Raw genomic sequence first — 6,813 nt, 5'->3', positions numbered from 1 at the left:
CACGCTGGTTCCCGAACCAGACCTGGACGCAAGACCTTACTCCCCTCTTCCGCTCGCGCTTCACACAACCTCCTATGAGTCGATCCGTACCGGGAGCGTGCCTTCCAGGAGAGGATCGACAAAGGGCTGACTAAGAACTCCAGCAAACCGTTTTTCCCCTAGCCATATCATGAAGAAAGCGGTCAGTCGTTTTTTCCAGGGGCCGGGAGCGTGCAAGCAAAAATCCGTACCATTCGTAGGAAGATCGACCAAGGGCAGGCAAAGAAACCGGATCCTCCTCTCGTTGCCACCTTAAGAAAAATCGTGTTTTCCAACGCCTGATTGCTTTAAGCCAATGCTGTGGCCTGGTTAGATTGAATCTATATATCCTACATTGTAATTGATCCACATTATCACCAACATTAATGCATAAAATGCAATAGATACGCCCAATCACAGATTTCTTCAAATTGCAGTAAGCAGGATTTTCTTACTTGTAGCAAGAAAGGGATCCAAATTCCCAGAGATTATGAGAATGATATCATAAAATGATTGTTTTATTTATTTTAATTGTACAGAAATATATGAGAACCAAACACAGACTAATGGTACGATTTTCTTCTTCTTTTTTTTCTTTAATTCAAATTCAATTTTGTAGATCCAATATCCAATCTAATCCATTACTCAGGTAGGCCCCAACAACGGGAACAATTGGGGATGTCACCGTACAAACTTCAGATGGAATATGAGTCAACGGTGTTATATATGTGTCATCCGACCTATATAACAATTTTAGATGGGCCACGCCAAAAGTTAATTTAACAATTTTAGATGGGCCACACCAAGTGAACGGATACGTATCCATGAGGAGCCTCACCAGAAGAACTTCTACATGCACATCATGTGTGGGCCCCACACAGTTTTATATTCAACATTTCAATGCAATGCAAGTGATCACTCAACTACTCTTGTATCATGATTCGTGATCGACAACCGCACTCTGTTTTGCAATCTTTAACGCTTAAAAATTGGGAGGAGTAATATGATACTCCGGCAAGGTATGAGGATTTATACGCATGCACTCAGAGATTGTATACGTGGCATACAAACTCAAGTTAAACTGACTATATTGTGGGACCCATTGTCACTTAGTCACGGCCACAAGATAAGATTGGGTGGGCCATTCTTACCTCTGATTCATGGAGACTTGTTTGTTGAAATTTGGACCATTGGATAATTTTCAGTTTTAACGGTCCAATAAATGTCCGCTAATCTAATGTTTAAAAGTAAATTAAGCAGTACCTTTTTGGTTTATTATACATTTATATTGAGAACGATAACTTGGACAGTTTAATTTGATCACGTGCGACTCACACCATTCTCATCCATACTGCTCGACAGATGGTCCCGCTAGTCCTATCAGTGGCCTACTTATGCTGGTTCGATTTTTATTTTTATTTATCGGCAATCCACATTCAATTCATCTCGTGGAAAGTGGAATTTCTAATTTCTTAATGCGACGTCTCTACCTTGGACCCGTGTGATGAACGGCCCATATCACGTGAACATCACGCTAGTGGGCCTGATCACATGATGTCATGCGCATATCATGTTATCATCCCATGAAGGTTTTTCATAGGGAAAAGTGCCATCTTCCATACTAGTATGGTACTGATGCGTTTTCACCCCATTTCAGAGATGATGATATGAACGGTTAATGTTCTGGTTGAGTCTTATATTAGCCATGACCTAATAACCATGCTTTATTGATGATCTTAACCTTTGACACATGAATTTAAATAGAAACCATCGAATCAGCCGTTCAACAAATGTTTCTTCGGATGGCCTCATATTTCAGTCTAGAAAATGAGCAGTTTAAATCCTCATCTAAGATGTCCATCAGCCACACCCCACCTTGATGACCAAACAAACAAAAATTTCAAGCCGTTCTAATTATTATTTGGGTGATACAATTAAAAATGTACACTATCCAAAAAACTCCAAATTCTCCCATGGCCTGGTTTTTGGTACGTTTGATCTTGCAGGTTGTATATCATTCACATCCGGAGAGGCCTGTAATGATAAACTCCCACCTAAGGAGAAAAATATATCAGGTCATTGGATCCTGAGGATTCACGGATAGGAATTTACGTTACATCCCAAAAAGTAGGTTACTCTTTGGATGTGGATTGCCTGCTAAATCCTTTTCTAGTAACATCCTACGACTGAAAGTTAGGTGGGGCCCACCTTGATGTTTGTGACAAATTCACTATTTCCCATTGTCTAATGTCTTAAATTTGTTTATAATAAGGTATGTCAATGCCATCAACACACCACTCGATTTCATCAAGAAAATTTAGAGAAATCATATTTGATTGCTGGGCAATTTCAAAAGTTATCATCAATGGCATCAATGTATTTTCGAAGTCATCAATTGATCTTCGATATTTGTCGATTCCATCGAAGGTCTCATGAAGTGCCTGTAAAGTTGTATAAGTGTGGGATTTATTATCTATTCTTGTTACATACATATATATATATATATATATATATATATATATATATATATATATATATATATATGGGAAAAGGTACTATGCACTCGACCTCATGATAAGCTCCCGTGAGGTCGAGCTGTGTGGGCCCCACCGTGATGTGTGTCGACCATCAACACCATGCATTTGATGGGCCCCCTTTAAATTATGAGATATGCCAAAAATCAGCCATATACGGAACTCAGGTGGGCCATACCATCTAAAATCATGTTAAGACATGCCAAAAACATATAAAAGCACTTGGTGGGGCCCACCTGAGTTTTGAATGCTGCTGAAACTTGGTCTGAACCCTCATCCAAGTGGGACACACATAATGGATGGGCTAGATTTGCAAACCACATCTCGGTGGGCCTAAAAAATGATTATGAACGTTTTAATGGTGCACGGCCCCTTCCCACTTCTGTATGTGGTGTGGCCCACACAAGTCACGGATTGACTTGATTTTTGAGACCTAGGCCCACAATGGAATGGTGCATCTGACTGATGGGGTAGATGTTCGAAACGCATCACGGTGGGTCCACACAACTCGACCTCATGGGACGGTCTTGTGAGGTCGAGCGCATAATACCTTTTCCACACACACACACACACACACACACACACACACACATATATATATATATATATATATATATATATATATATATAAAGTGTAATCAGAATTAGGAAAAGAATTAAGGTGTATTAGGGCTTTATAAAATAATTGTAAAAGTTTAAGGGCATTATTAGGGTTTCAAATGAGATTTGATGGTTATTCAAATCGATAAGATAAGATTTTACTTTCATAGTGTATTACTCTATGTTGTATGTCATGGTTATTTTCCACGTAGATTTTTTCATGTAAAATTTAGATTGCGTTTTTGTTAAGTTTATTTAATCTAATTATGTATACCTTGCTTGATTCTACTTTATATGTTTCCGTAAATCCCAACATCTACATTCATCTATTTTACCATATATCATGGTAGGAAATGAGCCAAAAAATAAGGTAGACTAACATCTCTAAGTAGGCTGCATGACCAAAAACAGCGAGGATTCGACATCCACCGTTGAAATATTTGTTTGGATCTAGCTAATAATTTGTGTTTTTAGTTCATCTCTAGGTCTGAACGGTATGCATCTCTCTGCCTAATTTTCCTGTTGTGCGGCCCACTTGAGTTTTACAACTGCGTCATTTTTTTAGCCACATGTAATGACATGATCTGGCAAAACGGATGGACGGGGTGGATTTCTCACAAACATCACAGTGGTCCCCACTTAGCTTCCGATCGCAGGAAGCTCCTGCGGCAGGCAATACGCGTCTACTCTCGGCGGGTTTGATGCCATACATCCCCACAGCATATGATGGCAATAAACGTCACGTTTGAATGATACCAATCCTTCACGTGCTAGGCCTCATTGTATGATCCAAACCGTTTATGTGATGAGGCTCACTGCAGATGGGGTTACTAAGAAAATGATAGGAACCTTCAAGATGTAGGCCCCGCTATGAATGGAGCATAGCAAATTGTCACAAACAATTCCAGCCGTTCGATCTATTGACAAATAAATTCACTATAGGGATCATCGGCAAATGTTAAACTCCATTTGCCGGATGGTTAGTATCCACCACATCTGGCGTGACCCACGGTTTATCCATTGGATCGATTGACTTTTGTATGGCTTGAGTGCCCAAAAGTTAGGTGATTTATCAAACTGTTAAGATAATTCGATCATTGTAATAAATGAAGAATAACCTATCAACCGTTTAAATCTGACTTCATTCACCATCCTCATGATGAATACCATCATGTATGAATCCGATGGATGACCGTCTAAATCTGACCTCATTCACCGTCTTGATGAATGCTACCATGTATGAATCTGATGGATGATACACCACATAAATTGTTGTGCACATGATATATATGCAACTCAAATCAAACCTTATAACCATTCCATCCAGACCATTCAATGGATTCCTCATCTCTTAGATGGGCCACCTTCCAAAAATAATGTAAACGTGGAAGCCCAATTGCCAAATCTTATAGAAAAGTTATATGGACCGTTACAGTGAAAAATATTTCGCAAATGTGAGGGTAGTTCGGTTCATCCACTCATTATTATTATTATTATTTGGATTATAGACAATTCAAAATGTGCCCCATCTATTGGACGGTCTAGATGGGGAAGCATGTTCACAGATTGTCTGCAGACCTTAGAAAGAAAGCAGTGTTGACAAAACAGAATTACATGAGTTTGCATGCAACAAAACGCTTTATATGTAATGACTAATAAATGGAAGGGCACCGAATTCCCTACAAGTAACTCAATGTTCAGATACAAAGCTTGCATGGGATCTTTAACGCGTTTATAACATCCAATCCGTGAAAATGGTGGATGGCAATAGAAAGATTACCACATGGCTGGAACGACGGAACGCGGATTAGCTAACGTCACCAAGTTCTGTCGGCCCCACCATGATGTATGCGTTGTGTCGGCACCGTTTATCCATATGAAGATATCATTTTAAAAATGAAGCAGATCCAAATGCATAACGATGGTGGTGGGCTACACCAATGAAATCAATGGACAACCTATTGCCCAAATGAATAACAAGTGGATTGTTCTAAGTTTTACTTGAAGCGATCTTTATGGTATGGCCCACCATTTCACGGTTCGGATTTTCCACTTATGTGACACATTCGTAGCAAATATTTTAAAGTTTCTGTACAACAACTTGTACGTGAGCATTTCTCACCTAAATAAATAGATAAAGAATAAAATTAGAAACTTCCATATTAGACTTTAATTAATGGACGGCCATGTTATAAACCGGACAGCCCTAACCTCGCGCGCGACTTGGATGGGACCCGGAACCAGCGATGTGGGGCCCACCTTGATGTATGCGTTGTATATCTATGCTGTCTATCCATTTTTCCAACTCATTTCATTGCATAATCCAAAAAATAAAGGAGGTACAAGTCTCAAGTGGGGCACACCCCAGGAAACAGTGTTTATTAAACATCCACCATTAAAAATTTCCTACGGCCCACTGTAATGTTTATTTGCCATCCAACCTATTGATAAGGTCACACAGACGTGGATGAATTGAGAACACAATTATGAGTTTGATCCAAACTCTTGTGGCCCACAAAAAGTTTTTAATAGTCGTTCAAGTCCACAAAAGATTTTGTATCTGCTTCATTTTTTGGACTCATGGCATGAAATGAGCTGGAAAACCGGATGGACGGATTAGATATACAATGTATACCAGGTGAGCCTCACGGTCGGTACCACCGACATCGCTGGTTCCTGGTCGAAGCAAGTCGCACATAACCTCTTATCACGGAGTAACATGATGCTCAGACTGTGTATGACACTTGATACACAGGCACTCAGAACTTCTGCAAGTGGCATATACATTAACTAAAGTAAAACTGATTAAATTGTGGAACACACTGTTTTTAAGATATAGTTCTGAAATCAAACCGGTTGAACCATCCTGACCTCTGATTTATGGATACTTGTTTGTGGAAGCAGGACTATTGAGATAACTTTCATTTTTAACCATCCAATATATGTCCACCAATCTGTTAGTCAGATGATCACATGATTTTCAATTATTGTTTACGGTACATCTAAACTGAGAAACATGATTTGGACAGTTTCATTTGGTGTATGCCACGTGTGCAATTTCTGAATGCATGTGTATCAACCATCACGCTGAGTAAAGTATCAAAGCTTTTGTCTCAGTACGTTTCCTCAAGTTAACATGTAGAAGGGTCAAAATGAAGTGGGGCCACTTACATAATACTAACCATCTTTTGTTCAGACGATCCAACCATTTATTTAATAACCACTAATTGAGCTGATTGGATTGCTCGACCAGTGTCATTTCGACACATGCTGCATCTACAGTGGGATTTAGTTTGAACGGTCAGGATAGTTTTACATTAGTGCTACTTGTGGTATGGATGACTGAGTGGCTACAAATTTTTTTAATGGTGCAAAAATAGTATAGGGCTTAAAAATAATATAAAGCAACCTAAGATGGCTCATCATCATCAGATGGAGCAACCTAACCCTTTTTAAGGGCTCTGAACGAACATGGTTAAAGAAAACTACAGCCCTCTATGCCATTGGGAAAAGTGCCAGATTGGATTGTTATGATCTTCTAGTACTGGAGATTTTCGTAGCAGGGTCCATAAATAGTGGACCCATCAGATCAAGGACATGGATTAATATCACCGACTCTGCTTTTCCAGATTCAACGCGACGACAGTAAACCAAGGGTTAA

This window comes from Magnolia sinica, chromosome 4, assembly GCF_029962835.1.
Source record: "Magnolia sinica isolate HGM2019 chromosome 4, MsV1, whole genome shotgun sequence".
Lineage (NCBI taxonomy): Eukaryota > Viridiplantae > Streptophyta > Magnoliopsida > Magnoliales > Magnoliaceae > Magnolia > Magnolia sinica.
Note: the sequence above shows the minus strand (reverse complement) of the source record.